Raw genomic sequence first — 12,989 nt, forward strand, 5'->3', positions numbered from 1 at the left:
ATGTATCGTGGAATTCTGGACCAACATCTCCTTCCCTCAGTGAGAGAGCTGAAGATGGGTCGAGGATGGGTGTTTCAGCACGACAACGACCCTAAGCACACCGCCAAAGCAACAAAAGAGTGGCTGAAGAAGAAGCACATCAAGGTTCTGGAGTGGCCTAGCCAGTCTCCAGACCTGAATCCAATTGAAAATCTTTGGAGGGAGCTTAAAATTCGAGTTGCCAGGCGACAACCTCGGAACCTGAATGATTTGGAGGCTGTCTGCAGGGAGGAGTGGGCCAACATCCCTGCCGAAATGTGCACAAACCTTGTCACCAACTATAAAAACCGTTTGACATCTGTGCTGGCCAATAATGGCTTTTCTACAAAGTATTAACATGCTGTTTGTCCAGGGGGTCAAATACTTGTTTTTCCTCATCAGATGGTTATCAATTTTTATAAATTCATATGATGTGATTTTCTGGAATTTTCTTTGGGATTCTGTCTTTCACTGTTTCAATGTACATATGATTAAAATTATAGATCGTTGCATTCTTTGTAAGTGGGCAAACCTGCAAAATCAGCAAGGGGTCAAATACTTATTTCCCCCACTGTATGTGGGGGAAATGGAGTTTGTATCTTATATACGTTTGGCCCTATGTCTATATGTCTTGTAGGGCTGTCATCTTTTTAATTGTAAATTTGAGCTACTGTTTGAAAATCAGGGGGGGGAAAAAATTATATTTATAATGATCTGTGTGAACTCAAACCCATATGGTCAAGGCTCTCGGCCGCCCACCCCTGCGTCTAGTTTCTGCTTGAGGTTTCTGAATGTTAAAATGAAGGTTTTCTTTGCCACTGTTGCCAAGTGCCAACTCATGGTGGGAATTGTTGGGTCTTTGTAAATAACATTACAAAGAGTATGGTGTAGATCTGTTCCATATGAGAAGTACAATGAGATACCTTCTGTTATGACTTGGAGCTATAGATGAAATTTAACTGAATTGAATTAATTCAGTAAAGGGATCAAATCGTAGGGTTACTGAGCATTTTGTCAAAACTTAGGGCAATGAAAGTAAACTGGAATGCAATGTAAAAGATATGCTAAAGGATATAGCACTGCATCTCGTCAATGTAGACATCAAGGCCAAAAACATAAATGTGCTATTTGTAACGATCTGTGTGAAGTCAAAATTTACAGCATGTGTAACAAAATAATTTCCACTCAAACGTTCTGCTTGCTAGCTCTTCTTCTTTAACCGCATCTCACAGTCAAGAATGAACTTTCACGCTAAAAATTCAGTAGCCTGCTTAAAACTTTCAAAGTGCAACAGGCTATTCTGTCTACTCCAGCGGGTAGTTTTTAGAACCACGTCTGCGATTGTTAGCCTGTAACTCAAATGAGGCAGCGGATGATCGTTGGAAGCTACCTGTCATGGTGAGTGGGGTGGTAAAAAAAGTGACGTCAGTGCATAACTTATTTTTTGTTCCACACAGCTGGATTCAGCACTACTACTTTCTCTGATGGTCCTTTTTCCCTTTTTGGCATTTGTTTGTCAACAAGCAAACAGAACGGACCAAATTCATTTTGTCAGTTCTTCAGCTTGAATTCTGCCCGTGAGTCTAAATTTCAAGGTGTTGTTTCTTACACCATGTTCTCACTGCAGTCCACACAGTGGTGATGTCACAATAGACTACACAAGTTCATAAAAGAAAAAGAAAAAGTGTTGCTCTTCCTCTGCACAGTCTGTGTGGGCTTTGCTGGCTGAAGTCAAAACAAACACAATTGTACCGATGGCCGGCAGTCAGGAAGTGGCAACAGCATCTGTCGAGAAAGGCTGTTATTTGTTTTCCTCAGCTTTTCTGGTTGTTTTCCTCAGCTTTTCTGGTTCTCTTTTCCCCAGGACAACTCTCCGCCGGCTCTAAGAAGACATAACACAGAATGGAAAGTCAAAATGCCAGCTGTGACCCTATAGGACTGTCTAAGGGTCTCCCTGCCTACTGTCCATCACCTGTCCAACGTGTTCAGATGAACATTGTTAACAAGCACCTGTGTGTTTGCTCCTCGCCTCATCAACAGGGAGAGAGAAATTGTAGAAAGTAAGTGCAGGAGGAAAGCAGCTAGCTAGCTAACACAGACTCTCCTGGAGATCTCATTGGCAGTCGATATGGTTTGCTCTCTGTAAGAAGCTTGGGATATTGACTCTTCTTGCTTTGGTATTCAACTGTGATCATTTCTCTTATTTTGTATTTTTATTTCTTTTTTGAAATTGATTGAAATGCAAGTACGCGAGGGTCTAAGCAAGTAATAGTGCCCGCTTGAACTTTGATGCACCTAAATAAGTCAGTACATTTCTGTACTTGAGTTCTCCTGAGCAGGCAATAAAATCAGCAAGGACTGCAAAGAAGCGTGTTACCTTCCACTAGTTTGTGTGGTAAGGAATATTTTTTACTATTGTAGATCTCATCAAACATTAGTGCTCCGTAATGAGTGGAGTGGTGAAATGGTGATGAGGGTGTTAAAGTTGGAGCACCAGTGGGTGTTCTTCTAGCTGTGTGCGATTAAAGTAAGTATAGAGTGTAATGTAGAATAAGCTTGTCTGAGAACGCTATTTGCCCTGCTTTATTTGACACTCACTTTTTTTGAATGGATGAAGAATTTGGTGTTTGATCCAAATGCTCCAGTTTATTTTACCATGCATTTAGTCTGCAGGATTTGATCCAGCACAGTAGAGCTTGTAAATTATTTCAGTATTCTGCTTCTTATTTTTTTTTGAGAATAAGAAATCAGTTGCCCATCATTCTACGCAGACATCCCAAAGACAGTAAATAATGTACTACTGTTGAGCTCCTCAGAGATGGAATCTATTAAATAAACTATTTGCTACACTGAATATTTGCTTTCATTATAACCTTTTCACTACTTTACTTACTTTTTGCTCATCCAGCTCCTCAGTCTGTGGCCCTTGGCTCATTTCTTCTTGTGTTCCCATTATCATTTGCTCCTTAAGGTATGCAAGAAACAAATTACAAGGTAGTGCTTTTGCAAACGTGCACCTTGTTTTTCATTAGTATGGCTAGACTAATACAGGGTTTACTGACCTGGGAACAGCAGGTGTACTCCACCGTGCGGGCACCTTTTGAGCAGCAGCACTTCATTAGTCGAAGCAATTACTTTTGGGCAATCGAGGTTTCACCTGGGTTTCATGCGCGTATGCGTGTGTGTGTGTGTGTAACGAATTGAGAGCATGGACTTACACCTCACGAACAAGTCACAGTGACCCTTCAGTGATGGGACAGAAAAGTTATCTCTTGTAGTTTGTAACAACATGGAGGACAAAAGAGTTTGATCACTGCTTTTAAAGGTCTTTATTGGCACACTGTACTGTTTTGAAGATCTGGCTGGTGGGGCAGTCCGTCAGAAGTCACTTTCTGGCCTCAGCCCTTTTGATTTGAACAAATATTTTCCTAAATGTACGAGAGAGTCTCAGAACGTGGTGTGATTAACCAGAATGACCAACCATTCAGTTTGACGGGGGTCCTCAAATTTGACCTGTACTGATCCCCAGCCGAACTCAAAGGCAGATATCTCCTTCAAAAGTAAACACAACCGTATGGTTCTCTGATTATCGGAAAGCTTACAAACAAGGTTATCCAAAATTTCAATACTTTTGATCCACAATAAATAAATGTGCAAATAAGGTGAATTTTGTACCTTAAACATTGATTTGCAAAAAACAACAACACGTGACCTCCTAAAGTTTTTTATGTGTTTCATGTTGTGCAACAGCACACTTCTGAGTATATTGAGTTGCATAGTCTTCACACGAATTACAAGACTGTTAATCAAATGTAGTATATATATATATATATATTTTAAATATGGGAATGATGAATTGCAGAAGTTTATATAATAGCCCTGATTCAGCTTTGGTCTGAAAGGGAGAAAAAAAAAGGTTTTGGTGACATATGTCCTAACAAACACAGAAATATCATCCGCTGTGAGAGTTCCTTGTTTATTTCCTGTCTAAACACCCATCTCATCTACATAATTATGTCCTCCCAGTGCACCTGTGGTATTATTCTTTATCACCTAGCATAATAAACCCTTAGCCCCCTTGTTACCACATTATATAGTTGCTATAAAACTCTACAGTCAGTGCACTTAGCTGCTCCCCCCCATGTGACACATTCAGTTGTTCATCAACAACATCGTCAACATTTTCAGCTCAGCTCTCTCTGTCTCACGGTAAATAAAGCGCACTTCCCATGATCCCATCTGGTCTCTAGCCTTTCTAATTGACGCTTCACTTATTAAAAAAAAAAAGTTTCAGGACTAATTAGCTCATGAATAATTTGTGCTAAGCCAACAGGTGACTAAATTTCAAAGTTTACTGCGAGACACCGCGTGGGACAAACTTACACGGCCCATGAATGCAAAAACAAGGCCAGCGAAAGTGTAGGTCAGTGCTCCCGCTCACCCTCTTCGCCTCGTCAGGTGACTAGGACAGGGCTACAAGAAGCAGGCATGTGTGTTCAGGGCTAAGCTTAAGGGAACGCACTGTGTAATGTACACCACCTGTGTGCTTCCTGGCTGCGGTATTCCTGTGGCTAAGGTCCCTACTACCGGCTCAGCAGAGGTCATTTGCATATTTTGTACCTGTAGGTAAAAGGGGAGTGTGTGTGTGAGAGAGAGAGGGAGATAGAGGAAGAGAGATGGTAAAAGCGTAGCTTTTTGTGTGAGTCATAAGTGCCGGCAGTTAAAACTGGTAAAATCCATCTTTAGGCCCCGAGATGTGCTGAGGGGTGAAAACCAAACAGCTTGGAGGTAGGTTGTTTTTGACAGTTTGTTTTCTCTAACAGGACACATGTTATGTAGCCAAGCCTCCTGTGATGCTCTCTTTCTTCTGCTGTTGTTGTTATTGTAGCTCGCTCTCTACTCCCGAGGCTAGCTCGGGCTCAGGCCTGGGTATCTATGCGCTTGTCTCTGTTTTCCTCCTCCTGTCTTGTCTGCAGCGGATCAAATAGAGTGCCCTGAGAACTGCTCATCTTATTTGAAAGCATTTAATAAACTGGCTGCTTTTAACATGGAAATAGCGTAGCTGAGAAGGAATGAAATGATTTCAGTGGATGTCTCTGTGTTACTCAATAACACCAGAAAATTAAGCACTTTTATCTAGTTACAGACCAAATATCAGGGAATTTGAATAAGCTCATATTCTAATGGCTTGTTCACCGAGTCAGAAGGGCAAAGACAGTGAACTTTAGCCTCTGCTGAGCACATTACTCCTATGTTAATTATTTACACCTGAGCCTAGACTGCTGTAAACTAACAGTAGAGTGTTGATGTACCTTTCTAATGTATAGTGCTTGTGCAACATAATTTCTTCTTGAATGACATGTCTTGATGATTCATTAAGTGCTAACATTTACCCTGTATTTTTTTATTTATCATTTCCATTTGTTTCTAATGAATGAGTAATTGGCTGCTAAAAGTGATTGACAGGTTGCCCCAGGAAGCACAGTTACCAGAGCTTAGAAATATTGCTTCGCTAAAACTAATTACCTGTAATGACTGCTTCAATATCAGTGATATCATTTTGACAGACCCACAGCTTAAAGTCTCAGCGATTAAAGGCAGTATTTGGTGTAAAAAGGTTAAATTAAGTAGAAACACTTATTTTTTCAAGATACTGGTTGCTGTTAGGGTTGATGGTTTGTGCTGCAATATGTGGAATTTATAGCATGTACACACTTTTACTCAGCGCGTGCGTGTAGGATTCAAACTACAAATGAGCTGTGATCAATCAACCTGGTTAGTCTACTCATTTGAGGACCTGAAATATATTTAATACGCAAGTAATGAAATGGCAGCACACTTGCTTTTCACTCTTGCTCTGCCAAAAAAAGATCCTTTATACTGGTGTGACCAAATTCCAAAAATATTTATGTGGTTATCCTCTAAAGTGCCAGGGCTGCTGACACCAGAGTGCAGCAGCATGATGTTACAGCATTGTCCTCTCAAGCATAGCATAATTATTCAGTCCAAATAAGCAATTATGGCTCTATGTTCCTGTTAGTGAAGTAAATGAATAGGTGTAATATTATTTCTTTTACCTAATTCTGCTTCCAATGTGGACTTTTTTTATTTGTTGGTGTGCACACATTTTGAATCTGTAACAAAAACGTTAAACTAATTAAATGTAATAGCATTGTTTGTGGGGGGCACAGTAGAATTCGGGTTGTAGCCCTGTGCGCTCTCCCGAGCCTGTCTCTGACTACCGCGACAACACCGCAGCTAACGACATGCAGTCCACTAACACCATAAAACAACTTGCTCCCAACACAACACAAACTCCACGTAAGGATAAAAACAACAATAAAGTTTTATGTGCTGAAGACCATCAGATCAAATGAGATTCAGATGATGTCGGCTGAAAACAGTCAACATCAGAAAAGCTGGAGTAACGCTGAGTCATGTTCGCCGAGCAGTAGCTAACGCTATCCGTTGCAAAGTTGTATCGCTTCTACATGACTTCACCAGCCAATGTGACCAATATTACTATCCTTTGTACCACCAGTATTATGTCAAAGTGTTGATTTAGGCTTCAAGAAATTATGTCATGGTACAAAGTAAATGTGGAGCAATTTGTTTATGCTAACATTAGCCTACAGTGATGTAAGGCAGGGCAGTCAGCTAATGTTTGCTTCGTAACATTCAATTTAGATTAATTGTCATTTTACCGATAGTTAGGTAACGTTACACAGCTTCTCCACCATCTCATTCGCTGTAACTAATAGCGGTGTAAATCACAAGTTTCGTCACGATATGATATTATATTGATTCTTTGGGCAACAATACAGTATTTGCAAATATCAGAAAGCCTGCCACGATACAATTTCGATTTGACTCAATTCATGGGCCTGCGATCGATATGAGACAATATCATATGGCCATTTAACACATTCAGTTAGATTTATACCAATTCACAAGAAATACAACTAAAATATGATTTGACAAATTTATTATAGAGCTCTTCCATACATTTAAAAGAAAAACAATCTCTTTTTAATAAAAGAAAATAGATGACCTGTTGTTCACTATAGTGCCACATTTCTCATGTTTCAGTGCAAATGTTTTTTTTTAAATCAGTTAACTAACTTTAAAGTTTGACATTTCTATGATATTTCAGAGTCATTTCCTCATAATGTTGATTACCGACATAGTTCGCCAAATATTTTTTGACAGATGGCTTAATTTTGTGCTCAAAGTTCCTTAATTGTTAAAACTCCAAGCTTGAGCAGGCGCACTGTCGTGCCTCATTAAAAAACTGTCACGCCGTCACGCCCCATTAAGTCAGAGCATCAAACCGATAAACATGGTTGTGAGCTAGCAAACCATTTTATCATGTAATTTACTTAGAACTTACAGTAGGTAAGTCTCTCTGTGTCCGGTTTGTCTTTCTAGTTTAGTTAGCTAAGTTAACTTAGCTAACTAAAGCTAGTTAGACAGGCGTAGTTAGCTAGCATAGTTACTGCAGAAAGTTAGCCAACAGAGGGTCTTCATTTTATTTTTTAGTTTCCTCCTTGGTTTAATGTGCTGTTCATTTTCATTATGGCATTTGTGCATGTGGTGTTGGAGGACAGATGACAGAAAACGCGTCGCACTTTCACCTGCCACTTTCTTATATACAGTCTGCAACATGCATTTTACTGATGGCCGTTTTACCAATGCATCGGCGAAGGCACCCACCACACCCCCGCGGTAAAGTAAGCACACCATAAAACGTAGTGGGAGTTATCGTGTGCAGTGCGTAACAGGACCATCGACTGTATGATTGGTAACAGCTGATACACGCGCATTAGTTTCTATCATGGGTAAGTAATAGCTACTCCTGCCAGACAGTGTAACGTTATAAACTTTACAGTGTAGTGACAGCATGTCGTTAGTGAACACTCCAGCCGGTCACTTTTTGGTTGTCATGGTAATGTATACGTCCGACTATTAGCCACACCCCCATTCTCTGTTTAAGAAAGAACTCCATAAAAACGCATCATAGCTATCCACTACTACTTTGGGATATAAAGTTTTCTTTACCAAATCAAAATATCACAACAAAGCAAATGTAAACAATTTTGCATTTGTGCATATTGAACAAGTAAAATACTTCCTTTGCATGTAGTCATCAGTAGTTTGATGACAACTTGGATCATAGCTTACTATGGAATCTCTACAACAGTCAAGTATGTCCATCAGTGCTCTTCTTTGAGAGGTTTTTCTTTAAAAAAAACAACTGATCGACATGTTCAGGAGACAAAACACTGCATTCTGAACGGTCACCTGCAGTGCTAAATACATGCTCAGAAGGTACAATAGTACCAGGAATGCAAAGGTATGTTTTGGCAGGGTTTGCCAGGAGAGGAAGCTCAGTCTGTTGAACTTTCTACCACTGTAACACATTACCTCCCTGGATCAAAGATGCAGTGTCTTTATACTTAGCAACTTCAGCATGGGCTAGCTCTCTAGAGGTCTTGACAGTCTGGCTAGGGTCCACAGTGCAGAAGGTTTCACCAAAGAGATCTTCAAGTGTCTTTGACTTCTTGGAAGCAGGAACATATTCTAAAATGACACAGAACACAAGACTTAATGATTTCAGAAGACAAAATATATTTTTCTGTACTAAAAACATGTGTTAGGTATTATTAACCATATCACTTCTTTATAGCATTGAGTCAATAACAGTTTCCACAAAAAGGAAAAAGCCTGGGACACAGGCACCAACTCAGATTGATCAGCAGAAGTTTGGTCACCAGATGAGTGAAGAAGTGTATTCTCAACATGTGCCACTGTGTCACTCTAAATGATTTAAACAAAAATAAACATACACACACAAAAGAAAAATGGAAAGAACAAAAACAAGCGATGAACATTTTATTCATGAATAGTTTATGCATTTCTAAAACATTACTACAAAGAGACAAAATAAAATATGATCTTACTTTCAGGTCCCACAGCTCTGCAGCCTCACGTATGAGACAGTGGAAAGTTGCACACCTCTCCTCCTCACTTACAAATGGCAGCTTCTTGAACCTTGGATCTAAGGCAGATGCTCTATGCAGGACTTGCTGCATGTCCACGTATCGCTGTTCGAGCTCCCAGGCCATAGTCTGCTTTATCTCTGTTACTAAAGTGGAGTCTTCCTCTGAGATACTGAAGTGCTCCAACAATTTAGCTTTAAGTGGTGCAATGACAGACACAGTGGGCTGAAGTTCCTCACACATGATGATGGTGGCACTTTTCACTGGTCCGAGTAGCTTCACCTGTAGTGTAAGTCTTCAGCTGTAGTGATGTGTCACTTTCGTTGAGTGTATGTATGTCATTTGCGCCTTTCCTTAGTTTTGTGTCCAGGAGTGAAGCACACGCTTGTTGCTCCAAAAACTGTTCTAACATGTCAAATGAATGGTTACAGCGTGTGCTTACGTCTTGTTTTAGCTTGTGTTCTGGGATTCCAAGCAACTTCTGCTGCTCTTTCAAAACTGCGGTTGCAACCGCGCTCCGGTAAAAAAATGACACGATCAGTCTCACTTTGCCCAAAAGACGTGCTGCACCAACACGTTTCAGGCCCTTCTGTGTGGCCAAGTTTATAGTATGTCCGAAGCATTTGGTGTGCGGTTATAGACTTGCCTCTGCTCTGGCCACGGACATGTTGCTGGCATCTGTTACAAGCGCGGTTTTTTGTCGCCTATATTCCACTCCTAATATGCATCTTTCAAAACTGTCCCAAAATTTGCTCCTGTGTGTGAGTTGTTCAAAATGCGTGTTTGCAGAACATAACGTTAGTTCTTCATTTGCCAGTCGGTGTCAATATCATGACTGGTCACAGCTACATACACTTCTGTTGTACATGATGTCCATCCATCTGTAGTAATAGCGACTCTTCCTGCGTTCATCAAGTCACATTTAATCTCATCTTTAATTTGGTTGTACAGACCAGGTATGCACATTTGACTGAAGTGCTGTCTCGATGGAATTGCATATCTCGGCTCCAGAGTTGGCAGTAGCTCACGAAAACCGTCATTCTCGACAACACTGTAGGGCCTCATATCTATGCAAATGAATTAAGAAATGGCAGCTGTTATACTCATCGCTCTTTTGGAGTTGTGGTTCAGTTTTTGCGGAAAAGTTCTGGTCAAAGCTGGTGAGCAGGCATCAGACACGTTAACAATAGCACTAGCATGGCGGTCAATGGCTTCTTCTTTGGGTGCCCAGCAAAGTTCTTTGTGTTTACTGAGTATTTTATCTCGAAATGGCATTGTTTGCATATGGCATGTGCTTTGTCTGTTGACCCATCTTTTCTTCGAAAATCCAAATTATTTCCATACCGCTGATTTATTCCCAAGAGGGGAGTAAGTTTCCTCGTCCTTTTCCCTGGCTACCTGCCATGAGCCTAGCACCGCTAGCATTGTTTAGGAAGGAGCCACGCGAATGGAATTAAAGACACAGGGTATGCTATGGGATTTCAAAATAAAGGCATATCTTATAAATGATGATATGTATCGATGTTTTCATTTTAAATCGACTATATTAGATTGTTGATTATTAGTCGATCCATATGGATGGATCGTTACACCCCTAGTAACTAACATGACCAACATAATATACAATATTGCAACAAGACGGCGCAGGACAACAACAACACAGAGGAAGAGCCATTCACCTCAATAACGTTACTTACTGTATGCGGTCAAACTGTTATAAAGTAAATAAACGCCCGGATGTACACAGTCCAGCACGCGCTTTATTGTGAGCATGTAAAACAGTCTCTGCAGAAGAACTGAAAAAAAGAAAAGAAAAAAAAAAAAGTTGGTGTTCAGTGAGGATCAAACCCACCATTGCAAGTGTATGAAACCTGTGCTCTACCAACTGAGCTAACCAGTGAAACTGATATTCTTACGGAAGTTACCATTCAACCACAGTGTTAAACTAATGTTTTGTTCTCTCAAGATCACAAGAAAATTATCTCGTTAACACGGGAAAACAAAGTAAAAAAATATTTGAATCGATAGCCGCTTAGGGCTTCCGTAGAGGTGAGTGGTGATGTACAAAAGACTAAACTACCAGTGCCTCGAGTTAACCGCTAATTAGCCAAAAGACAAAAGGCAAATACAAGCCTTTGTCTTGCTAACATGCACGACTCATGAGCTGAGCTGATGTAATAAGTTAGCTGATGTTTATACCATGTCCATTCCATTAGAGTAAAAGAAGACATGGAAGCAAAATAAATCAAAATCTCAAAATTGACCACGCCATGAAAAAAGTGCCTTAAAAAGTAACTTAATAATTTTAGCATAGATCTATACATTAATGTATTCAGGCAATTCAGTATCCTGTTCCTTGGCTATGGGAAGCTGAAGGTTTACTTGCTTATGAAACAAAAATTTATAAATACAATTCATTTGAATCATGCCTGCAGCACAATGCCACAGTTTAGTATGAAGATGTTTTTATTTTATTTTGAATTGTTAGGCCTATGTATTCCAATAACACCAAAATAATTAAAACGATTTATTGCCTTGTGAAAAATAAACAAATTATTAGTGAAACTATGTCCCTCTCCTTGGTGCATTCATTTATTATAAATGAATACTAGTAGCATAGAAAACATGCACATTGTGGCATAGTTTCCTTTGCTGTTGCCTGCTCCTTTGATAAACCTAGTGAATACTAAAGAAGTCCATAGTCTCTGTGTGAACTGATTATTTTGTAGAAAGTAAAAATGTTGAGTATTAAACAATTGCGTGAGTGTGGGGAAATTAAAATAAATTGCTAAGGAAGTCAGATTTAATATATATTCAATGTTTTGTTTTAAATAAATTAATAAATAATTATGATAAGTGCCCTTTTTTTTCATACCAAAATGTCTGTGCACGTGTCTGGTGACGAGCATGGATTAGTTCAACCTCAAGCTGATAAAAATATTACTGTAACGTTGCAGTGGAAGTTTACCTGAGTTTTCAGCATGTTGTGTGAAGCTGTCTACCTGTCTGTCTGTGGCCGCTGAAAACTACATATTACCCCTTTAAATCTCTTGCAATGGTTTGGGATTATTTCATCTGATGTCAGGTCATTAGATCATTCATAATATCGAATATTGTTCTTTGTGTAAGCAGACAGACAGGCTATGTTGCCATTTTAAAAGCTTGCATTGCTGCTGTGTACAGCTGGTGATAGTGGGGACAAGGCTGATAGATGAGATGAACTCCCTCCGAAACCAAATACTGCATTCCAAAAGGACGTTGTACTTATATTGCTGAGTATTCAGTGTGCGGGTCTAAAAGATAATCAAGATCCATCTTTGGGTCAGTAAGCTCTCTTCTCTATCAGCTCGGCAGGTAGAGGCAAGAGAGGTGCCCCAGGGAGGGCAGGGTGCTGATAGCTAGTATAGTAAGCTACCGCTGGCTGTTGAAAGTGCAGTGCATACTGTAGAAAGCCTATGGATGTTGTGGCCGTGAACCTGGGTTAACAGGTACCGCTGGCTTCGATTGTGGCTGAAACTTGTGAAAGAGCTACAACTGAACCAGACAGAGAAAAAAGGAAGTTTTAGCAGCACAACTATAGTTGTAATGCTGAATTGAAAATGAAAACTATTTGCATATACCTTATGAAAACATTATGATGATGCTTTTGTCCCAGACATAAAGCTACATCACCAGCCTAGAGACTGGACTGCAGCTTGATTATCCAGGGCCACTGGGTTCATAGCCATAAAACTGGGTCACATTAGAATCGATTGTAATGCATACTTTTTTGTTTGAAGATATTTGTTTGTATAATTTCTGTTGCAACCTCCACCCACCATACTAAGCTCAATATTATATATTATATTATATGTAATGCAAAATTAACTACCTTCATCCTTGAATATTTAAAGTGAACTGACAGTGAGTTATAGTGACCTGCTGTGACCTACAGTTATCAGTTATTGGTCTAACTACTCCCAACCTCCCAGC

The 12,989-nt window shown here is 39.8% G+C and overlaps 1 protein-coding gene across 4 annotated transcripts in view; it reads left to right on the top strand.

Moving 5' to 3' along the window:
• LOC123980590 (phospholipid-transporting ATPase ABCA1-like) overlaps positions 1-12,989 on the top strand; it is a 202,869-nt gene that overhangs the window by 23,923 nt on the left and 165,957 nt on the right. For 2 of the 4 annotated variants that reach the window (XM_046065046.1, XM_046065045.1), the window contains exon 1: positions 4,538-4,806. The exons of 1 other annotated variant lie outside the window; for it this stretch is intronic. The gene's annotated coding sequence lies outside the window, so the exon portion shown is untranslated. Of the gene's footprint in view, positions 1-4,537; positions 4,807-12,989 lie in introns of those variants that run through there. One more of the 4 variants, XM_046065043.1, reaches the window with a different exon arrangement.

The sequence above is a fragment of the Micropterus dolomieu genome, linkage group LG12 (assembly GCF_021292245.1).
Source record: "Micropterus dolomieu isolate WLL.071019.BEF.003 ecotype Adirondacks linkage group LG12, ASM2129224v1, whole genome shotgun sequence".
Lineage (NCBI taxonomy): Eukaryota > Metazoa > Chordata > Actinopteri > Centrarchiformes > Centrarchidae > Micropterus > Micropterus dolomieu.